The 23,863-nt window shown below is 40.4% G+C and overlaps 1 protein-coding gene across 9 annotated transcripts in view; it reads left to right on the top strand.

Moving 5' to 3' along the window:
• The first annotated feature begins 1,451 nt into the window (after positions 1 to 1,451).
• Positions 1,452 to 23,863, top strand: part of LOC127007879 (protein kinase C and casein kinase substrate in neurons protein 2-like) — a 147,450-nt gene continuing 125,038 nt past the window's right edge. For 3 of the 9 annotated variants that reach the window (XM_050879320.1, XM_050879322.1, XM_050879321.1), the window contains exon 1: positions 17,861 to 18,070. The gene's annotated coding sequence lies outside the window, so the exon portion shown is untranslated. Of the gene's footprint in view, positions 1,633 to 17,853; positions 18,071 to 23,863 lie in introns of those variants that run through there. The other 6 variants (XM_050879314.1, XM_050879317.1, XM_050879319.1 and 3 more) reach the window with 4 other exon arrangements.

The raw sequence follows: 23,863 nt of genomic DNA, 5'->3' as shown, positions 1-23,863 counted from the left end.
GCCGGTGATGATCATAATTTTTCGCATAACAGCAACGTGAATTAAACTTATTTCATGATTTTAAAGTTCTGCAGGGAGTGTGGGCGGGGCGGGAGGGGGCGAGGTAGGGAGAGAGGGTGAGGGGGTGGAGCTTGCAAAATGGGATGCCGCGGTTTGAGAATTTTCGGCCATATTATCACGTTCACGCCTGTTATTGAGAAATGTGAGCGGAAGCGTGGAGGATAAAAGTAAATCCACATGCCATGACAACAATATCCTTCACTATATCCCACAAATAACCTAAACCTTCCTCTCAGAAGCTCCATTGGTTCTGATAACACGCCCAAGAGATGTCCTTTCAGATTGGCTATCGGGGTGTGGTGAACGATTGTGACCCAAGTTGCGAAATTAACCCTATTTATGTGTTTTAATGGATATGTGGCCGTGGTTTTGGTGCTGTGCCGTCAGTCAATCAGCACCTGACGTCACCAGAAGTGCAGATGGACCACCCGCCCACTAGCGCCGCATAACACAAGGGTCTCCTCCTCCGCCATTTCCCTCCACTTCCATTCTCTCCAAGTTACAACAGATGACTAAACTAAATAATACAAGAGCTACCTACACGTTACTCATGGTCATTATTAGCCTTATGTGTTATTGATTTGCTTATTCGTGGGCTGATTTTGTCAATGGATGGCTCCAGTCGAGAGTAAACCTGCATTTGATCTTATGACATTTAATAATTGTAAAAATAATCAGTCTCCGGATATTAAAAGATTCCTCACTATCTCTTCTAATGGACTCTAGCACGCACTTAACTCCTTTGCTATGAATAAACTGCTATGTATTGGGGTTGTTATGGCAAATACTGTCCCTAGCTCCCTCCCATGTAGTATATCATCAAAGGAAAAGCAAGATAATCGTCCTCATCATGAAAGAGAAAGTTTAGTTGAGTTATACTTATGGCCGGATCATTTTCTTAAGGACATTGATATTTTCTCAGGTCTTTCTACGTAATACTCACATCCAGCAGCTCTTCGTTAACTTAGACCTTTTATTCTGGATAGGAGAAGAATATTAGGGTCGAGAATACTAGTTTCTGTATTGAAATCAAAGCAGCAAGTATTTAGGAAGGAACAGAAGTGGGGTACCATCATGTGAACTACTAAACATATACAGTATACCAGCATTAGATAGAATAAAGCACATATTAGTCATTGGAGAAGGTTAATAATATAAGATACTATATAGTGATGATAAAATAATAGGAGTGAAGAAAAATAAGGAATACAAGTAAACCTCTATATCAACACCAGCACCAGCAATAGATATAATACACCACATCAAGCCAGTGGAGAAATCTGAAAATGCCAAGTTGCATCAATCCTAAAATAAACACCATTACAGGCAGGCACGATAGAAAAAAGGAAAATATATTAATGTGCGCCGTTGGAAAGGATGAAAACTTAGGTTTGTGATGGTTGACGTTCGAAGGGTGGACGGTCTGTGTGTTTATGGACCAAAAATAAGCAAATAAAGCCGGTCTAAGTCCAGTGAGTGAGTGAGAATTTTAGGAGCAGTGGATTTACTTCTTTAACGGTGGAAACAGGCAGTGTGGAGTCTTCTGTCAAGGCGAGACACACCCCAGAAAAGGTAACTATCATTTTTGTGTTTTTTCTTCAGTTATTGTCATTTACTCCACTCAGGATTGTATTTTTATGGTATTTTCCTGTTTTTGTGTGTTTTCTGCCTTGCTGGTCTGATATAACATGTATTTGGAGTTTACTGTTAATGCGAGACACCCCAGAAAAAGGTAACTCATTTTTGTGTTTTTTCTTAAGTTATTATCATTTACTCCACTCAGTATTATATTTTTAAGGTATTCTCCTGTTTTTGTGTGTTCTCTGCCTTATTGGTCTGATGTAACGTGTATTTGGAGTCTACTGTTAAGGGGAGACACACCCCAGAAAAAGTAACTGTCATTTTTGTGTTTTTTCTTCAGTTATTGTTATTTGGTCGACTCAGGATTTTATTTTCATGGTATTTTCCCATTTTTGTGTGTTCTCTGCCTTGTTGATCCGATATAACGTGTTTTTTGGGGGGGAAGTGTTGGGAGTGTTAAAACCAGGGTATTGATTTTTTAAGTGGCGAAGTTAAGAGTACACGTGTAACAGGTGTCTGGAGGGAAGGATTTAGGCTAAGGAAGGGGTTACTCAGGTAGACTTTTTTTTTTTAAGATGGGTGTTACTCTCTTGGTTGTTAGTTCTATGTGGGATAGTTGAGTTCCTGGGACATCAGGCTGCAGCAGTGTTCAAGAGGGAAGTGGTGGGAATGAAGTTAGGCTGATTACAGCATGGTCGAAATTTGAATTATTGGGTTCTCTTACTTGGTTCTCCTACTGGGTGGGGCCACCACTGATCTGCAGTCTGGCCAGCTGGGGCAGGGCATGGCAGGGGGATGATCCGCAGTATGGTGAGAGACATGCCAGCCAGGCATGCAGGTGGTTGGGTAAAAGTGAAGTCGGGGGGGATGCAGTAAAGCTGCGCGTGACCTCGGTGCTTATCTCAGTCATATTTACCTTTGAGCCTGTGACGGCAAATGACTCGTTACCCTGGGACATAGGGCCAGTCACTCAAAGTTTGAAAATTAGATTTTCCTTTATTAATACTATTCACTAATAAAGCACATATTCCTCAGTTGTAATATGAAAACACAGATGATTAAAAATAAATGCGATTCCACAATAACTTATTTTTAAGCTAATTTACTCTTACTGCTGGACTTAGACTACCTAGAGATAGTAACCTATCATTGCTAAGTTGAAAACCTATGGCCAATAAATTATTGACATGCCACTGAAAAAATTAGTAACCAGTCATCACTAAATTAAAATAACGTCTCCTCTTGGTTTGGATAGAGATAGTTGGAAGCTCTTCTGCCATGGCCATCCCCTGGTGGGAGCTCCTAGGGGCAGGCGTCGATGAAATGAATGAATGAATGTCTCCTCACAAAATGAGGAACTCAGTCCTACTGGTTGCAGCGGCTTAGCTTATTTGATATCACAACCAGGTCTGGTATATATGAATTGCTGGTTAAAGAAGCTATAGCATATGCCCCCAACTTCACCTCGATAAAAGAGAGTAGGAGTTTTAAAAGTGGCACTTCTGTGCATGAATGCTGACAGTCGACTTGCCTCCTGAATGTTGTTTTCCTTTGGTGTAATTGTACCATGGTGTTACTGCAGACATTAACAGACTTATGCCCCACCCTTCCCTACACTGACCCAACAGACATGCCAAAAGGTGAGCCTCTCTCCCTGCACTCCACTCCCTGTCAAGTGGTCCATAAATCAGTGGTATGCTGTCTGTGTAAAGATCAGTCGTGCTGGCAACCTTGTGTCAAGAGGTTTGTAGTGGCCAGAAAGGGCATAGATGATTTATAGGTATGTGCAGGGGAAGATCTTTATTAAAAAAATACATATAAAATAATTATCAGAGACTTATATGTATTGAGAGTTCAGGCATTTCAGCTGAGTTCATTTGCATCCTCCTCCTCCTCATCAACATACATATCCACCCATTGTACCATAACATGCCACATCCAATTCTTCTTTTTTTCTGCTGTGTGAAATTTTAGTGTTTGCAGAATCCCACCCTTTCCCTGCCCTTCTCATTAGATATACACACTTTTGTATTGAATGAATATATAAAACTAAGCAAAATTGAAAAAGAAAATTATGAAAGTGAAATAAAAATCTTGTACATCATCAGACAGAATAGCCAAGTAAATGCTGCTGAGTATTCTGTAAAAAAAAAAAAATAATAATAAAAAATAAATAAATAAATAAAATAAATAGATAAATAAATGTAGATAATCCCTGTCAGGAAGTGTAATTTCTCAGAGTTCCCATCCCTTCAAGAGTATCGTAAGAAGTCATTATCTCTGTTATGCGATAAAATGTGTCATTCTACAACATCTTCCCTCAGGAGCTTATAAAGTGGAGGTGGCGGTCTTGTGCATAAGTGGAATGAAGGCGAGGGTGAGGGTGGCAGTGTGAGCTTCTTTTTGAGAGGAGTGTCATTCCTTTTACCTGGTACTCTTACCTGACGGACTTCCCCAGCCTCATCACTGTACCACGATAAGGCTGGTGAAGGATGTGCCAGTAGTTAACCTTTAGTTTAAACCGGTGTGAATGATTTGTTGTAGCCCAGAATGTGTGCTATATACACCAAATATAATGCCAGTTAAAGTCAAATTGCCTATAAATTCAAGTAAGTCAACATTTCCTCATCTAAATGTAAAGTTAGATTAAGAATATGGACCTCAGAGGATCAGAGTAAGAAAGGTTAGTCAGGCCAGCAGTGTTGTTAGTCCAGTGCCTTTGTAGTGACTCACACAGACAAATGCCACCTATACCTATATCCTTATCCTGTCCCCCCCCCCACCCCCACCCACCCACATACACACAATCACTCAAAGAAAGAAGATTCAACAGTGGGATGTATATGAGTTAAAGGGAAAGGTAACATGAAGAACCATTATGATTACTATATAGTATAGAATTTAAGAGGTTATTGGATACACTCGCGGCATTGTTAACTACTGACTGAATATGATGATAAAATTTATGAGAAGTATCTACAGTGAGTCTAAGATGTTAATTTTTTTTTACAGTTAAGGAATCACTCAAAGGCAAAAATAAATAATAATAGAAAAAATATTATATGCATTGCTCCTATAAAAAGAATGCAGAGATGAGTGTCCAGTAGAGAGGTCACTTTCGGAAGGAGAGGTGTCTTGATAGTCCCTTCCTGAGAGTTCAAGTGCTCATCAGACCCATAACCACTCACGCTGTTGGTTAGCTGTCAGTCGAGGCCGTGTGATGCGGGCCCGGGTGAGGCATGAGTGTACAGCTGTCACCCTCTTAGCTCAAACGCTTCGTGCTCTCCTCCTCACTTGTCCCACTTCATCAGTCATTTTTATTAAAGATTATCGACGGGGGTATCAACTCAATTTTAAAAGCGAAGCAATTTTTTTTAAGAACATAAGGAGTTTGCAAGAGGCAGCTCCTGAAAACCTAACCCCACCTAACTTCACTGTCCATGGTTTTCCTCTTCTTGAATGTATATTTGTATCGTGCTGGCACTAACAACATGACTGCCAATCCTGTTTCAATCATCCAATTGGTTTTCGTATAAATCTACAGTTGAGAGTCCATTTCTCTGTTGCTTTTCTGTCCCTCGTGTCTCCCTCCTGGCGTGTGTCCACATATGCAAATCCAACCAAACCTCAGCATCAACATCACGTAGGCCGCGCGGGAGCAAGGCCTATCGCTGCGTACTTCACTCCCCGCCCGGCTTCTGTGCTGGTGGTGCCTCGGGGCGCGTCGTGCCTGACACTAGACACGCAGCGCGCCTTGTGATCCCGTCATAAAACTTCCTGACGCGCCACACTGCCGCCACAGCTTAGGCCGGCCACTTGAGCCTCGACCAAACCTCTGTCCCTCCCTGCTCTACCTCTGTCTCTTCCCTGCCCTTCCCTGCTCTACCTCTTTCTCTTCCCTGCCTTCCCTGCTCTTCTGCTACTCCCTGCCCTCCCTGCTGTTCCTCTTCTCTCCTTTCCTGCTCTTCCCTGCTCCTCCCTGCTCTGCCTCTTTCCTCCCTGTCCTTCCCTGCTCTTTTTCTGCCCCTCCATACCCTCCCCCACTGTTCCTCTGCACTTTCCTGCTCTGTCCTGTTGTTCCTTTGCCCTGCTCCTCCCTTCCATGTCCTCCCTTGCTTTGCCCTGCCCCTCTCTTCCCTGTCCCGTCTCCCCCTCGCCCCGTGTCACGCTAGTCGGGGATGTCATTGTTTCTTGTCATACTCTTGTGTTACATGTTCTTTTCGTGCTTTTGTTCACTACTACTACTACTACTACTACTACTACTACTAAATGCATGGTTTAAGAGTGACCGTACAAGCACTTTTAAGCGAGTCAGGACCAAGCACTCACGACAGAGAGCAAGGCAGGCCATTACCAGCGTGACGTCCAGTAGCTTGAACGCGCGCGCACGAGGCATGAAATGGAGCACAAGGAGGATAATTGGGGCGGCAGAGATGGGCGTTTTGCAATTTGGCGGAGAAGGGAAACGAATGGACGGGTTTGTGGGAGGCGGCGGCGTGCATGTGTCAGCTTGGAGGGGAAGGGAAGGGACGAGGGGGAGGAGGGGAAGAGTAGGGAAGGAGAGGAGAGTGGTATATTCATGTGTCTGAGGGTAAGGGAAAGGAAAGAAAGGGAGGGAGGGAAGAAGCGCTGTGCAGGGTAGGAAGGGAAAGGAAGAAGGGGAGTTGTGTAGCATAGTCATGTGTCTGAGGGTAAGGGAAAGGAAGGGAAGAAGGGCAGAAGCGTTTTGCATGCGTCTTAAAACATAGTATAAATTCACTTAGTTTACGAGTTATAACATTTCAGCGCATAGATATTCGTATTAGAGGTGATCAAGGAGTGAAAAAAGAGATATATCAGATTTATTTTAATATGAAACATCGGTATTTTACAGGAACAGTGACAAATATCAGCGGGGCAGAGGACGGGGTGAGGAAAGGGATGGAGAGAGAAGGGAAGTGGTGTATTCAACTAGTCGTGTGTCTGAGAGGAGAGGAGAGGAAGGGAAAGGAAAGGAAGGGAAGGAATAGAGGAAGCGTTGTGCATATCGTACGTCATAAAATATCGTACAGAATCACTTTTACGAGTTTTATCATTCTTGTACCTAGAAGTTCACACGGAAGGTGATAAATGGGAGAAAAAAACATGTATATCAGATTTGTTTTAATATGAAACATGTTTGTATTAGTATGACAAGTGGCGCATATCAGAATGTTAGTGAAGTTGAAATTTTAAATATTGAAAATTGTATAGAATTATGTGTTTGACGAGCGATAAATATTAGGAAAATAAGGTCAAATAAAGTCTTTAGCATTGCATCACATAAATGGTACAGTTTTGAAAGTTAGTGAAGTTGAAGTTTTAAATGTCGAAAATTGTATACATATGTGTTTGACAAGCGATAGACATATTAAAAGAAAATCAGGCTAAATGAAGTCCTTAGTAACTATGGCATCATGTATGACGAGAGATCAATATTAGCAAACAAGAGAATGTGCTTATGTTTTTTTTGTTTTGTTTTTTCTTCTTGTTTTGACGTATTTTTGGGGTGGGGGTGGGGGGGGAGGTATCGTATGTATTTGTCTTTTGTGAATGTTTTTTTTTTATTCTTTTATGTTGTTATTGTTATTATCTTTGTTGTTGTTGTTGTTGTTGTTCTTCATCCTCCTCCTCTGACAAGCGATACATATTAAATGAAAATCAGGCTAAATGAAGTCTAGTACGTATGGCATCACGTTTTTATATTAGTGTATGACGAGGGATCAATATTAGCAAACCAGAGAGTGCGCTTGTGTTTTTACTATTACCATATCACGTAAACATTTATATAACACGATAAATATGAGCAAAGCAGGATAATTAGAGGCGTTTCAACACCATAAGCCGCATCCACACACGTCTATATGCATGGCAGGGGGGAGGCAAATATTAGCGGAATGACGTAAACTGCAACACGTATGAGAGCACGGGTTTTGAGGGTAAACTAACTCAAACACACATCACAGGGGGGGGACTTACATGGTTATCTCTGTGTTCACGTTTTGTTTTACTCTTTATTTATTTATGTTTTTTTGATGTTGACGTTTTGGCCTGTTTTTATTATTTTTTATTTGTATTTTATTTTTTCTCTCTTGACTCTTATGTGTGATTGATTTGCGTCTTCCGTTTTGTGTTCACTGGGTAATGTCACGTTTGTTTATTGTTTATTAGGGCTTTTAAGTGAATAATTGATTGATAGGGCGATTAATAATTACAATGTTTTTTTCTTTCCTTTTTTTCTTTTAGTATTTCTTCCGACAGTCAACCAATTTTAGTTTTTTTTTTTTTACTTATTTTTCTATTATTTTTTTCCTTGGTATATATTATTCATACATACAAACTATTTATCGATTTTACCAACTCTTACTCATTCTGTGTGTGTGTGTGTGTGTGTGTGTGTGTGTGTGTGGGCTGAGTAAGTGGCTATTGTGATTTTTTGATTAGATTGCATTAGTCTGTTTGTTCGAACGCCACTGATACGAGGAGACAGATAACCATGATAGCTTGCGTGTGTGTGTGTGTGTGTGTGTGTGTGTGTGTGTGTGTGTGTGTGTGTGTGTGATTGATAATTATTAAACGTCTGACTAAAATATTTCAAGTAGTTCAATTAATTCAAGCTAAAGAGAGGAGTTGTTACAGTCTTTCTTCCTTTTCTTCTTCCTCCTCCTCCTCCTCCTCCTCCTCCTGACAGTTCCATCACACTTTCAATTAGGCTTCTTCGTCACACTTCCAGTCTCTCTCTCTCTCTCTCTCTCTCTCTCTCTCTCTCTCTCTCTCTCTCTCTCTCTCGTAAGATTGACAGTAATTTAGACGTTTTTGTTTTTGTTTATTTTTTTTATGTCCACGGTTTTGCTTTTTTTTTCTTTCTTTTTTTGTCTTTCTGCTCTTCCGTGTAATTGGTTTGCGTCTTTTTTTTTTTTTTTGGGGGGGGGGGTGTTTTTTTCTTCTTGTTTTGACGTGTTTTTGGGGGGGTGAGGGGTGGTGGGGGGACGGTGAGGAGGGGAAGGGGGGAGGGGAAAGGTATCGTATGTATTTGTCTTGTGATTTTTTTTTTTATATTATTGTTATTGTTGTCATCTTTGTTGTTGTTGTTGTTGTTGTTGTTGTTGTTGTTGTTGTTGTTGTTGTTCTACCTCGTGTTCTTTTTCTTGTTCTTCTGATTATCTTCTTTTTCTTCTTCTTTTTTTCTTCTTTTTATTCTTCTTCTTCTGATTATTATTTACATCCACACCACTACTACTACTACTACTACTACTACTACTACTACTACTACTACTACTACTACCACTACTACAACTACCACTACCTGTAATTAATATAGGCTACTTAACGGCACGAGGCTACTTCACACCTGGCGCTGATTAAATGTACACACTCATTAAATATTGAACGTGCTGATATTACGTATAATGACCACGCGAGCGAGGCGAGGCGAGAGGCGGTGATGGGCGGGAGGCAGAATTTATAGTTAAGTTTATCGTCTATTTTAAAGGAAAGTGACCAGGCGTTGTAAGATGGATGTGATGCGCCAGACCCGTCCCCTCTTTCTGTGTTATTATTGTTATTGTTTTTGTTCAAGTCATCATCATCGTCATCATCATCATAGGTCTCTCAAACGCTTTTTTTTTCTTCCCTTTTTGTTTTCTCTTCCCCATGTTTCTTGTTTCCATGTTAACGTTTCATATTAGCGTTTCTTTTTTGTTATTGTTTTTGTTTTAGTCATCATCATCGTCATCATCATCATAGGTCTCTCAAACGTTTTTTTTTCATCCCTTTTTTGTTTTCTCTTCCCCATGTTTCTACACCTGTATCCCTCAACTTCCACGGGGCAGAGGAGATATAAACCCCACGGGGCAGAGGAGATATAAACCCCACGGGGCAGAGGAGATATAAACCACAGGAATAGCGTAACATTTAATTTGCCGTCCTCTTCCTCCTCCTCACCATCATTATCAGTGTCTTTCAAACGTTTCTTTTTTCACTCTTTTCTGTCTTTTTTTTTTTTTTTCTTTCCCCACGTGTCTTGTTTCCATGTTAACGTGTTCTTGTTATTGTCATTGTTTTAGTTCCGGTCACATCCCTTCACGGCTATTGTTACTTCTATGTGATTTTATTTTAGTTATTTTTCTGCGGATTTATTTAGTTTATTTATTTGTTTTTTACAGTAAAGGAAGCAGCTCAAGGGCAAAAGAAGAGGACAACAATAAAAAAAGCCTGTAAATAACTGGTTCTAATGGAAGAGTTAAAAGCGTGAGGGATGAAAGAGTGTAGATGCTGCATGGTTAACTCATTTTTCTGGATGAGTGAAGCAACTCGCCCTAATACATGCTTGTGTACTGTTATTTTTATCTTCATCTTCATATATTTTTCTTCTTTTTCTTTTTTTTTTCTTTCTGCAAGGGAGGCAGCTCAAGGGCATAAAACAAAAACAAAACAAAAAAATGCTCTCTACACGCTGCTTCGGCAAAACAAATCAACAACAACAACAAAAAAAAAAGAAAATTAAAGGTCACAAAAGAGGTCAATTATTTCGGGTGGTGGGTTGTCTTGAGAGAGCTGAAGTCGTAGGCAAGAAAAAAAAAGTAGAGGAAAAATCATGTCATTTTCAAACGTTTTTTTTTTTTTTTTTTTTTTTTTTTTTTTTTTTTGTTTTGTTCCGCACGTTTCCTGTTTCTTAGTGCTAACGTTTCCAATTACGGTTTTCTTTTTTGTTGTTGTCATTGTTTTTGTCGTCCTCTTCTTCCTCCTCCTCCTTTTAAACGTATTTTTCTTTTTTTCACTTCTTCCTGTCTTCTTCCCCCTCACGTTTCCTGTTTCTCAGTTCTAACGTTTCCTATTACGGTTTTCTTTTTTGTTGTTGTCATTGTTTTTTTTTTCCTCTTCCTCCTCTTCCTCCTCATCATCAGTGTCATTCAAACTTCTCTTTTTTTCACTCTTTCCTGTCGTCTTCTTCCCCACGTTTTTTGTTTCCATGTTAACGTTTCCTATTACCGTTTTCTTGTTATTGTTATTGTCATTGGTTTTTTTTCCCTCCTCCTCCTCCTCATAATTCTCTTTCAAACTTTTTTTTTTTTTTTAACTTTTCTTCTTTCTCACGTTTCCTCTCTCAGTATCAACGTTTCATAGTAGTAACGTTTTTGTGTTATTATTGTTATTGTTTTTGCTCTAGTCATCATCATCGTCATCATTTTCATAGGTCTCAAACGTTTTTTTTTTTTTTTTCATCCCTTTTTGTTTTCTCTTCCCCATGTTTCATATTAGCGTTTCTTTTTTGCCATTGCGTTTGTTTTAGTCCTCCTCCTCCTCGTCATCATCGTCATCATCATCCTCTCTCAAACGTTTTCACTCCTTCCTGTCTTCTCACACGTTTCCTGTCTCCTTGTTAACGTTTCTTTTGTTTCTTTTTAATTTCGTCACGTCATCTCTCTAGTGAACGGCTTCTTCCTTTCCTCGAGTCCTTCCATATCAGTTATTTCTCAGGCTGTCTTTCTTTTCTTACCGTCTGTCTGTTCTCTTCTCTATAATATATGTGTTCTGTTATTTATTTATTCATTTTTTTCCATTTGCATATATTTATTTATTTATTTTGAGAGAGAGAGAGAGAGAGAGAGAGAGAGAGAGAGAGAGAGAGAGAGAGAGAGAGAGAGAGAGAGAGTTGGCTTACACGAGGATGATAAGGGTTCAAACACGCTGCTAAGAATGTACATATAAAGAACATAATCTCTCTCTCTCTCTCTCTCTCTCATTGATTTATTCTTTTTTATTTTTTCATCATTTTTTTATCCTCGTATTAGTTCTCGTGTGTAGATAACGAGATCGTCATGTTTAGATTCAATTACATTATCATTTCACTTTCCATCTCCTTTTTCGTAACTCCTAATCTCTATTTTAATCCTTGCTTCATCCTTATCAGTAACTATCTTCTTTGTCATTTACGTATCATCATTATCATCATCGAATATGTTATCATGCACAGGGGCTTTTGAAATTGTTGGTACATTAATCCTCATCCTTTTTTTTATTTTTTTATTTTTATTTTTCTCATTCCTATCATCATTCTTCACATTTTTATATATATATTTTTTTTTATCATCGTCGTATATGTTATCATGCACAGGGGCTTTTGAAATCGTTGGTATATTAATCCTCATCCCTTTTCTATCTCTTTTTTTATTTTCTATCTCTCATTCCTGTCATCATTCTTCACTATTTTTTTCTATATATATTTTTCTTATAAGTTATGGCAAGATTATGAGACCTTTATTCGTTCACTCCATTCTTCTATTTTCACTAAGTTTTGTTGTATATAATTCCCTTTTGTTTTATCTTTTTTTTCTCATTCCTATCATCATTCTTCACTAATTTTTTCTATATATATTTTTCTTATTAGTTATGGCAAGTTTATGAGACCTTTATTCGTTCACTTTATTCTTTTATATTTTCAATAAGTTTTGTGGTGTATAATTCCTTTGTATTACTTTTTTCCGTGTAGGCCTATTATTTTTCTTATCAGCTTAATTGTTTTATTTATTTACTTCATTTACGGGTTTTTTTTTTTTTTTTGCTAACTTTATATATTTTTTTGGTTGTACATATATTTTTTTTTTACTATTTTTTTTCCTTATTTATTTATTCCTTTCTTATTTCTGGTTGTCTTTATCTACTTGGTTTCTTTACTTATTCTGTTCTTCCTTACTCCTGGTTTTGCTTTTTCTAACTTCATTTATTTGTTTATTTACTCCAATCCTGTTCCTGGTTACGTAATTTACATTTATTTATTCATTCACATTTACCGCTTTCTTGTTACTGGTTACGTTTATTTTCTAAGTTAATTTCTATGTATGCTTCTTTCTTTATCCTGCTTGCGTGTTATTTTAAGTTTATTTCTCTATTCACTCCGTCACTCTTTCCTAGTTAAGTATTTTTGTCTGATATGTTAATTGTGTGACTATTACTGTTCCCTCACTATTTTTTATAAGATCGTCTGCTCTTTCAGTTTAATCAAGGACGTGGAGTTCAATTCTTTTATGAACCTTGACAGTCATTTGTTTCCCCCGATGACTTTGTGCGTGCGTGCGTGCGTGTGTTGGTTTGTATTCTTGCATCTGTAATATATTTTTTTAATCTTTTCTTTGTCTCTCCTTCGTCATTTGTCGGTAAAAGGTTATTTCCTCCTGCTGGCAAGTCTCTCTCTCTCTCTCTCTCTCTCTGTTGTTATTTTCGTTGGGTGATTTCATTGTTATTGTTTTCTTTCTCTTTTTTTTTTGTCAACTCTCGCTCCGGAAACCTTTGTGTGTAGAGCTTGTTGTTGTTGTTGTTGTTGTTGTTATTTGTTAGTGTATTTTATTATTTTCTTTATAATATGAAGTCTGATTTTTGTTTGCTTGGCTATTAGTGTGTGTGTGTGTGTGTGTGTGTGTGTGTGTGTGTGTGTGGATGGCTGACGTGAGAGAGAGAGAGAGAGAGAGAGAGAGAGAGAGAGAGAATTATGTTCTTTATATGTACATTCTCAGCAGTCTGTGTGAAGCCTTATCCTCCTCGTGTGAGCCAACTCTCTCTCTCTCTCTCTCTCTCTCTCTCGTGTTTTTATTTGGTATTCAGAGTGTCTAGTGAAATAAGGTGCGCCTCCGAGAGAGAGAGAGAGAGAGATTTAGTTAAATTATGCATTAGAAGTTCAGGAAAATGCAAACGGCTACAGTATTTTTCCCCTTATTGTATTTTATTCGTGTTTTTATCCTCTCTCTCTCTCTCTCTCTCTCTCTCTCTCTCTCTCTCAAACCCTTCCACTTGTATTGATTATTTGCTGCAACCTCTGTGTGTGTGTGTGTGTGTGTGTGTGTGTGTGTGTGTGTGTGTTGCCAGGTACAGTGAGAGGGGGGGGATGAACAAGGCAAATAACGTAGGAAGAGAGAGAGAGAGAGAGAGAGAGAGAGAGAGAGAGAGAGAGAGAGAGAGAGAGAGATTTAGTTAAATTATGCATTAGTTCGTGTATGTGTGCGTGCATGTGCGTGTGTGTGTGTGTGTGTGTGTGTGTGTGTGTGTGTGTGTGTGTGTGTGTGTGTGTGTGTGTGTCATAAAAAAGAACAGTTTAGGTAAAAGTCCCATTAGATTCCCTTTCCCTCTCCCTTCCTCTCCCTTCTTCCCTCTCTTCTTCCCCCTCCTTCCCTCCCTTCTTCCCTCTCCTTCCCTCACTCTCTCCCTCTCTCTCCCCCCATCCCTCCCTCCCTCTCTGTTCTCTTTCCTACCTGTTGAGGATGAGAAAGAGGGAGGGAGGAAAGGTAGGGTGAGGCATAGAGGGAGGGAGGGAGGGAGGGAGAGAGGGAGAGGGAGAGAAGGGAAGGAGGAAGGGTAAGCGTTTGCGCGTGAGTGTTTAAAATTTCAAGTCAGCTGTACACCTCTCCCCTCTTCTCTCTCTCTCTCTCTCTCTCTCTCTCTCTCAGTATCATTTTCCACTCTCCCTTCTCACGATTTTCACACTTTTCTCTCTCCCACCTGCTTTTTCTCTCACCCCACCCCCCCTACTCTCTCTCTCTCTCTAATTAATGTTCGTAATGAAGGTAGAAGCCCAGGTATGTTTGTTATTATTATTATTATTATTATTATTATTATTATTATTATTATTATTATTATTATTATTATTATTGTCATCATCATCAATTTCTTTACCTGTATGATTTCCCTGTTTACTGATTTTGTTCTTGTTTTGTTTTGTTGTTTTGTTTATTTGTTTACGATTGGTTATTACTGAAGAGGATTAGATTAACGTCGAAAATAAATTTATGGGGTCGAAAATTGTTGTAAAAAAATATTATAGTAAGTGATTCATGATGTTATGTCAGGATCAAATTTGGGAGTGGCACGTGTTATTAAATTCTTATTGAACACACTCTCTCTCTCTCTCTCTCTCTCTCTCTCTCTCTCTCTCTCTCTCTCCCTATATATCTTTAAAAATTTTCCTTCCTTTCTTTGTTTCAGTTTTTCCGCTTATTTCTCTCTATATTTTCTTTGTTAATTCTTTCCATATCTATGTCTGTTTTTCTTTCTTCTCTTTCTTTTTTCGTTTCTGTATTTTTCTTTGTTACTCTTCTTTCTTTTTTCCTTTCTTCTCTCTATCTATCTACATGTATTTATCTATCTGTCTATCTCTCTTTGTGTCTCTTGTTCTCCCCTTTCCTCCCTCTCCCTCTCCCTCAAAGCCCCTCCCTCCTCCCCCCTTCCCCCCTCATGCAGTATATAATCTTCACTAACACCGTCACCATTATCATTATCATTAATATTCATCACCCCGGGGACGGACGAGGTCGGGGCATTAGCTAGGAATAGTCACACCGCCGCCTCCGATTTTATTAATATGTGCGTTCGCGTGTGTTGGCGTTCTGGGGTGCTGGGGTGTTTATTTATGTTATTATTTTTATTTTATTTTTTGCTTTGTTTTGGGGAGTTAGCTTTCTGAGGGGTGCTGGGGCGTTAATTTTGTTTTTATTATTTATTTTATATTTATCCTATTTCGTAGTTTGCTTTCTGTGGTGATGGGGTGTTTATTTATTTTTTTTTTTTTTATTATATCTTTACTTTATTTCGGATAGTTAGCTTTCTGTGGTCATGGGATGTTTATTTTTCATTATTTTGTTTATATTTTTTTCTTTATTTCGTAGAGTTAGCTTTCTGTGGTGCTGGGGTGCTATATTTTTTCGTTATTTCGTAGAGGTAGCTGTCTGTGGTGCGGGAGTTATTTTCATTTCCATTTTTATTATATTTTTACTTTATTTTTCAGGTAGTGGTCTGAGGGGGGCTGGGTCTTATTTTTTTTTTACCTTATTTCGCGGAGTTAGCGTACTGGTGGGGTGCCTGGCTGCTCATTTCTTTCTGTTTTTACTATTATTTTGTTTTACTCTAATGTTATGGAGTGGTTGGGTGGGTGAGTGTTTTTTTGGGGGAGGAAGAAGGGAAAGGGTGGGAGTTATAGTGGTTTTTATTTAATTTTTCATTTTAGTTTTGAGTGGGTGGGAATTAATGGTTTTGGTTTTTGCAGTGTTGTTTTGAGTATTTAATTTTTTATTCCATTTTATTATTATTATTTTTATGGGGTTGGTAAGTGCGGAGGGAGGTGGAAGTTAAAGGAAGAGGTTAGAGGAAGAGGTGGGAGTCTTTATATATTTTTTCTTTCCTTCTCTTCTCTTTTGTTTTATGGTGTAGTGAGTGCGTGTGGGGGATAGGAAAGGAGAAGATGTGGGAGTGTTGATATATTATTTCTTTCCTTCTCTTCTCTTTTATTATTTTTACGGTGTGGGTCGAGGTTAGAGGAGAAGAGGTGGGAGTCTTTATATATTTTTTCTTTCCTTCTCTTCTCTTTTATTTTATGGTGTAGTGAGTGCGTGTGGGGGATAGGAAAGGAGAAGAGGTAGGAGTGTTGATATATATTCTTCTTTTCCTTTTCCTCTCTTTCATTACGGCGTGGGTGAATGTGCGTGGGGAGGGAGAAGAGGTAGGAGGCTAAAGTTATTTTTTTTAACTCTTTTGTAGTTTTACCTTTTTCATTTTTATTTTTTCATCCGTTTATTTGATTGTTTATTCGTTTTTTTTTTTTTTTGGGGGGGGGTTAAAGAATTGGAATGTGTTGTGTGTTTTTATTTGAATCTGTTATACGTGATTTTTTTTTTTTTTGTCTGTATATGAGAAAACTTTGACACCTGGAGGTTATTTTTATTATTATTATTATTATTATTATTATTATTATTATTATTATTATTATTTACGTTCCTGTTGCTGCTGATGCTTATGTCATTTTTGTTGTCTCATTATTGCTGTTGTTGTTTCTGCTGCTAACATTTACACACCTGTCCTTACCTATCAACCAGTCACCTTAATGTGTGTGTGTGTGTGTGTGTGTGTGTTACGCTAACGGTCACGGCCTACGCTCATTGATGCCCCGCACGGCCAGACGGCGGTGTATTTGCATATATATTAAAGTTCAAAAGTCCGAGAGAGCAGCTTACTAGGGGGGCAGGAGGTAGCCGCTACCGTGTGTGTGTGTGTGTGTGTGTGTGTGTGTTTGTGTGTGTTACGCCTCGTCGGGAGCGTCAAGGTGTTCTCATTTCATTAACCTGACACTGGAGGAGAGGAGGAGGAAGAGGACAAGGAGGAGGAGGAGGAGGGAATATTTTTCTTCTTCTCAAGTGTGGTCTAAGAAACTGCGTAGGTATACAAGAAAGCCTTGGAATAATAGCCACAACAAAACCCACGAATTATTTACCTCTTAGTAATTCTTCACATTCCTTTCCCACACTAGCTAAACATGAGTCAGTAATAGTAGTGGTTCTGATAGTGGTGTTGATAATGCCCTGAATGGTGATGAAAGTGATAGTGGTGCTGAAGACAGGTGTGTGTAGAAAGGAGTTTGGGGTGAAGGTGTCCCGCCAAGAGAGAGAGAGAGAGAGAGAGGCACCCCAGCTGGCCTCTCTGACCGTTCGTTGATGCTGAAGTGACGCTGTTCACCACAAGGCTCACTCCATTCTGGTGGGGAGGCGGCGGAGCGGTTGGCAAGCCTGGTGAGGGTGCCAGCGAGGAAGAAACGACATGTAGCACGTATAAATATCCTGGGGAGTCCTGTAGGATGCTGGGAGGCTTAGAACATCCGGTGGCAGCCTCTCTTTACGTCATAGCAAGTCCCCACAAGCACTGAAACCCGGGAAACATGACCTGGGTATCCTATGAAAGCCGAAATCACACCTTTTATAGCATGGAAGCAAGATGTGATTTATTTAACAACCAGGAGGATGTGGCACTGGTTCTGTGTCTTCGGTGGGATAAATGGAGCTTATAAACTTAATTTGAGATGAGACATACAGCGGCACAGTGCCCAAGGGTGCCAAATAATAGTGGGAGAGAGAGTCCGTAAGCGTGTGGCACCTCAGCTGTGCCTTCTGCCAACCTCACCCACTCCCAGCCCGTAGTGTCCAACCTTTCTGCATCCAACTTCACCTATTTGACAAGGCATTCGTAGGCGTTCCGGGCATATCCAGGGGTAATTTCATGCCCCTGGTGGTAGTGTGACTCTTCTTCTATACCATGGACGTGAAAAACCCGTAATAAAAATTCGATTAACCTCATTTTCGGGCTTTGGAAATAGTTGATGTGAGTGGTGGAGGCGTCTGAAATATACCGCCCGCTCAGAAAACTCCCGAGGCTGGCCAGTCGCTCCACGGAAATCAGTTGCTAGTTGAGTGTCGTGCGTGGAAGGTGTGTCGCCGCTCCGAGGGCCCCGCTGGCATCCTCTTGACAGTGCTCGTGACTTGATAATTGTGTCTTGAAGCGAATATTGATTGTGCCTCGCCCGCGGCTCCCTTGGATTCCTACTGCAGACGGCGGCGAAGGAGGTGTTCTGACGTGTTTTGGTGGTGTTTAGCGCAAGGTGGGTGGGTGGTGGAGGTGAATGGTGATGGTGGTGGAGGTGGTGTGTATGTGAGTGGAGGTGATCAGTGATGGGGGTTGTGTGAGTGGTGGTGGTGATGATGGTGGTGATAGTGGAGGTGACTGGTGCCGGTGTGTGAGTGTAATTGGTGTTGACTGGTGGTGGTGGTGGCGGTGGTCAGTGAGGAAGGAAGGACCGTTGGCCTCAAGAGTTTGTGTGGAATTCGTAACGTGTGCCGGGAGGAGGAGGAGGAGGTGGTAGGGAGGAGGTAGGGAAAGGAGGAGGGGCGGGGCTAGGGGTGGGCCTCTCCCTCACACACACACACACACACATGAATGAAGTGGACCGCTACGGAGGTGGTGGTGATGGTCGTGGTGGGCAGTCACCCTGAGAGCCATGCAGCCAGTCAATCAGTCAGTCAGTGCCAGTCAGCTGATCAGTAGTAAGGGAGCCAGTCATTCAGCCAACAAATCAGCTAGTCATTCAATCAAGTAGCCAGTCAGTCAGTCATTCAGTCAGCCAGTCATTTAGCAAGTTAGTCAGTCAGTCAGCCCGTTAGAAAGCCAGTCAGTCAGTCAGTCTTCCAGTTATCCAGTTTGTCAGCCAGTCATTTAGCAAGTCAATCAGTCAGCCAGTTAGAAAGCCAGTCAGTCAGTCAGTCTTCCAGTTATCCAGTTTGTCAGCCAGTCATTTAGCAAGTCAATCAGTCAGTCAGTTAGAAAGTCAGTCAGTCAGTCAGTCTTCCAGTTATCCAGTTGGTCAGCCAGTCATTTAGCAAGTCAATCAATCAGTGAGTCACTCAGCCAGTCAGCCACAGTCATCCAGTCAATCAGTAACAACCAGTCAGCCATTAGTCATCCTGTCATCCAGTTAATCAGTCAGCCAGTCAGTAAGTCAGTCAATCGGCCAGTTAGAGAGCCAGAAGTCACCCAGTCAGCCACCCCGTCAGTAAATCAGTCACCCAGCTAGTCAGTCAGTCATCTAGTCACACAGTCAGTCATCCAGTCATCAAGTCATCCAGCCAGTCGCAAAGAATAGATGTCAATTTACTCACATGGATGTCTAACCTACAAGAGAGAGAGAGAGAGAGAGAGAGAGAGAGAGACCCAACCCCGCGGAGCCCACACATCTATCTTCCAAAACCCGCCCAAACAAGTCCCCAAAACCCGCCCAATATCCGCGGCTCGTGGGTAGACGCTTCCGTGTAGAGTGAAGGCGGTTGTGGTGGTGCCTCGGGGGGGTGGGGGGCAAAGGACCGGTATAGTGTTTGTGGGGAGCACCAGGAGAGGGGGGGGTGAGGGGCAGGCATGGTAGGACAGGTTGTGGTATGAGTGCTGGTAGGGGCGGGGGGTTGTAGGTATGTGGGGGTGAGGGGGGGAGTGCAAGGTTATTGGGTGTAGGTGAGGACGTAAGGACAAGGTGTAGGTGTGGTGGGGGGCGAGGAGGGGGAGGGGGGAAGGAGGTGTGGTTTGGGGGGAGGGAGTAGTGGGTGACCGCCTTTCAAGTTTGAGGACACACACACACACACACACACACACACACACACACACACACACACACCTGTACGTATTAGCATAAGTAACTGAAGCGTCACATTATTATTATTATTATTATTATTATTATTATTATTATTATTATTATTATATGAAGTGTACAGACAGACGCACCTTTGCACACCTGAAATTCAATGGGCAGGTGTTTATCTTTTATTTTTATTCGCATTTTTATTTATTTGTTTTTATTTTCATTCGCTAGACTATTACACTGAAAACTAATAATGCTTTTTCTCTGATATGTTGTCTGGATTCTTATTTTATTTTTATTTTGTTTGAATATTAACACTATTTTCCTCCCCTGTGTGTGTGTGTGTGTGTGTTTGTGTGTGTGTGTGCATTAATACCTGCCAATCTGTGTGTATGTTCCGTTAGGAGGTCATGCTTTGGCATCTCAAGGTCAACCAGTGTGTGTGTGTGTGTGTGTGTGTGTGTGTGTGTGTGTCCAGGATCCGCCAGGCTATAACGGACTGCAGGTAAGAGAGAGAGAGAGAGAGAGAGAGAGAGAGAGAGAGAGAGAGAGAGAGAGAGAGAGAGAGAGAGAGGAGAAAGTGTTCCTGAGGTGACGGAGGAGACGAAAGTGAAGGTAGATTTAGCACAGGTAGGTAGAGAGAGAGAGAGAGAGAGAGAGAGAGAGAGAGAGAGAGAGAGAGAGAGAGAGAGAGAGAGAGACCAACCAACCAACCAGCCAACCAATCAACCGACCGACCGACCTCAAATCCCTTCCTACACTGTCTGAAGAGAATCGAAACACCTTTAATTAGTGTTCCGGCGTTTCTGTGCCTTATGGATGCTGGGCTTAAAGATGCTAATGATGCTGATGCTGATGCTCTCTTGTGTCGTCTATCATTCAGCTTCGCCTCTTCCCTTATTGATTGGACGTTAAAGGGGATCGAGTAGCGTTTGGGGGAGTGTTGTGTATATTCTTTTTAGAGGGAGGGAATCTTCGGTCTTCATGGGTTTATAGTTAACGAGGAGGAAGATCCGGAGATGAGCACTGGCGCCACGCGTAGATGTAGCCCATGCACCTAACTTTACTTTACCTTAAGATTATAAACGTTGATTTTGTATGGTTTTGTGTGTCGTTTTTAAGTGAGGAAATTCTGGATCGTTTTGGGTTTATAATACAAGAGAAGGAAGATTATAAACGTGTTGATTTTGAATGTTTTTGTGTGTTGTTTTTAGTGAGGAAATTTTGGATCGTTTTGGGTTTAGAATTGAAGAGAAGGAAGATTATAAACGTGTTGATTTTGTATGTTTTTGTGTGTGATTCTTAGTGAGGAAATTCTGGATCGTTTTGGGTTTAGAATTGAAGAGAAGGAAGATTATAAGCGAGTTGATTTTGTATGGTTTTGTGTGTTGTTTTTCAGTTAGGAAATTCTGGATCGTTTTGGGTTTATAATACAAGAGAAGGAAGATTTTAAGCGTGTTGATTTTGTATGGTTTTGTGTGATGTTTTTAGTGAGGAAATTTTGGATCGTTTTGGGTTTAGAATTGAAGAGAAGGAAGATTTTAAGCGTGTTGATTTTGTATGGTTTTGTGTGTTGTTTTTCAGTTAGGAAATTCTGGATCGTTTTGGGTTTATAATACAAGAGAAGGAAGATTATTAGCGTGACGATTTTGTTAGATATTGTAATATATCGTAAGGTTTTATGGAGTGAAATTTTTTGTCTTCATGGGTTTAGAGTTAACGAGAAGGGAGATGATTAAAAAAGAGGAGATGCAGACCTTTGACTTATTAGGAAAAAAAGTAGAAGTGAATAAGAATGAAGGGATGCAACTTTACCTTACCTTGAGATGCAAACCAATTGACAATAGCAAAAGAACAGGTTACAAATAAAAAAAAAAAAAAGCATACGCCGTTGACAATAAACAACATTGGACTGACACACGAAAAAAAAAATAATAGGGAAGTGCTTTACTGACCTGCCCTAACCTTACCTTGCATACCCAGGTGGTTGTAATTATTATTATTATTGTTATTATTATTATCATCATCATCATCATCATCATCATCATCATCATTTGCTTCTCTTTCATAAACTTAACTCCCAGCATCCCCAAGAATTAGACAGGCGGACAAGACATACATAGTTAAAAGAAAGAAAGTCCAATCATTAACACAGGTATTTGCCAGGTAATTCCAGTGATTAACGAGGAAGCCAGGTGTAAGGAGAAAGGTGTGCCTGCACCAGTGAAAGGGAAAAACAGAAGTAATGGGAACAGGTGAGACGCTGATTGCCAGGTGAGAATGGGAAGATTGGTGTGTGTGTGTGTGTGTGTGTGTGTGTGCAAATAGAAAGGTTGCGTCCAAGGTTAAGTGGAAAACGAGGAAGAAAACACAAAAGAAAATAGAAACTGATGAAATAGATATAAAGATGAAACAAGAAATAGATAAGAAAGAGGGTAAACAAGTGAATAAATAAACAAGAAAGTGACTATACAAATAATACTAAACAAGAAGAGTAAATGAAGCAAAATGAAGTAATGTGAATATTTTTTGTGGACCTTCAAGAGAAAATATGAGCGTGTGTATTTATCTTGTCAAGTAAAGAAATAAGGAAGAAGAAGAAGAGGAGGAAGAAGAAGAAGAAGAAGAAGAAGAAGAAGAAGAAGAAAACAGCACTTCTCTTAACCAGTAGTGCTAAATAAAGAAAGCAAAAGAAGAACAAGAACAAAAACAAGAAGAACAAGAAGTAGGAAAGAAAAAAGAAGAAGAGGAAGAAGTAGTAGAAAAAGAAGAAAGGGAAAAAGTAGTAGTAGTAATAGTAGAAGAAGAGGAAGAAGAAGAAGAACAACAACAGCAACAACAACAACAACAACAACAACAACAGATCAACACTTCTCTCCCCCAGTAAATAAAGAAAGCAAGAAAGAAGAAAGAAAAAAAAAGCAAGGAGGAAAACAATTGGCTCACACAACCGAGCACAGAGGAGTGAGCGACCAGAGAGAGAGAGAGAGAGAGAGAGAGAGAGAGAGAGAGAGAGAGAGAGAGAGAGAGAGAGAGAGAGAGAGAGAGCGGTAAAAGAAGAAACTAGATTAAGAGGGAAAGAGGAAGTGGCGGTTAATAAGAAGAGAGGCAAGAGGAGATGTGATGAAGGAAGAAGGAGAGAGAAAAAAAAAGAGAAGGAAATGTAAGGAACGCAGAAGAAAAAAAGGAAAAGAACACGAAGAAGAAGAAGAGGAAGAGGAACGGATACACGAATAAAGAGGAAACAGAGGAAAGGGAAATAAAGAGAAAGAGGAAGTAGAGACACAGGAACGATGAATAAAGAACAGACGAACAAATTAAGTATGACGAAGAAAAAGAGGAAGAGGAAAAGAGAAGAATAAGAGGAACAGACGATCAAGAGGAAACTACAGACAGAACGAGGCAAAGAGAAGAGGAAGAGAATTAGAGATACATTCAAGAGGAAGAGGAGGAGGAGGAGGGGGGGGACAAAGAACCTCACACGGCAACCTTAATTCCTCGCTTTAGAATGATAACAGAGAGAGAGAGAGAGAGAGAGAGAGAGAGAGGACTTTTTGCTTTGGATCTTAGCTTTATCAGCCTGGAGGTTCTGATGGGATGAAGTATTGGGAGGAGGAGGAGGAAGAGGAAGAAGAAGAGGAGGACGAATTTAGTGTTGGTCCTGTCAATTATTATGATTATTATTTTCTTCAAGTAGAATTATTTAATACCATTCTAGGCCTATACGGTGTTGCTACTGAATTTCTTATGTGTATGTCTATTTTGCCTCTCCCCTCCCCTCCTTCTCCCTTCCTTCTTCTCTCCCTTCCTCCTTTTCCTCTCCTCCCTTCTATTCTCTCCTTGCCCTTGTCTCCTTCACCTCTCATCCTCCCTTTCCTTTTTTTTCTTCCTTCTTCCCTTCTTCACTTAATACCTCCTCCTCCTCTTCTTTCTTCTCCCTTCAATCTCTTTTCTTCTTGTTTGTCTTCCTCTTCCTCTTCCTTCTCGTTTCTCATAGCTCACAGAAGGATTGTGGGTAGTCTTCCTCCTCACTCCTCCTCCTCCTCCTCCTCCTGTTGTGATCAAGTCGAGGGAAGTGATGGAGAGCTTGCAATGGGGGGTGAGGGTGTGAAAGGGGAAGAGGAGGGGGGTGAGGGGGGGCAGGGAGTGTCAGCCTACGTGTCAACCTGGGATAGTGTTGACTTAACCCTCCCCCCTCTCTCTCTCTCTCTCTCTCTCTCTCTCTCTCGGTTAGTCTGTTATTATTTATCTTTGCTTTATTGTTTGCTT

The sequence above is a fragment of the Eriocheir sinensis genome, chromosome 36 (assembly GCF_024679095.1).
Source record: "Eriocheir sinensis breed Jianghai 21 chromosome 36, ASM2467909v1, whole genome shotgun sequence".
Classification (NCBI taxonomy): Eukaryota; Metazoa; Arthropoda; class Malacostraca; order Decapoda; family Varunidae; genus Eriocheir; species Eriocheir sinensis.
Note: the sequence above shows the minus strand (reverse complement) of the source record. Positions and strands in the feature narration are given on the sequence as shown.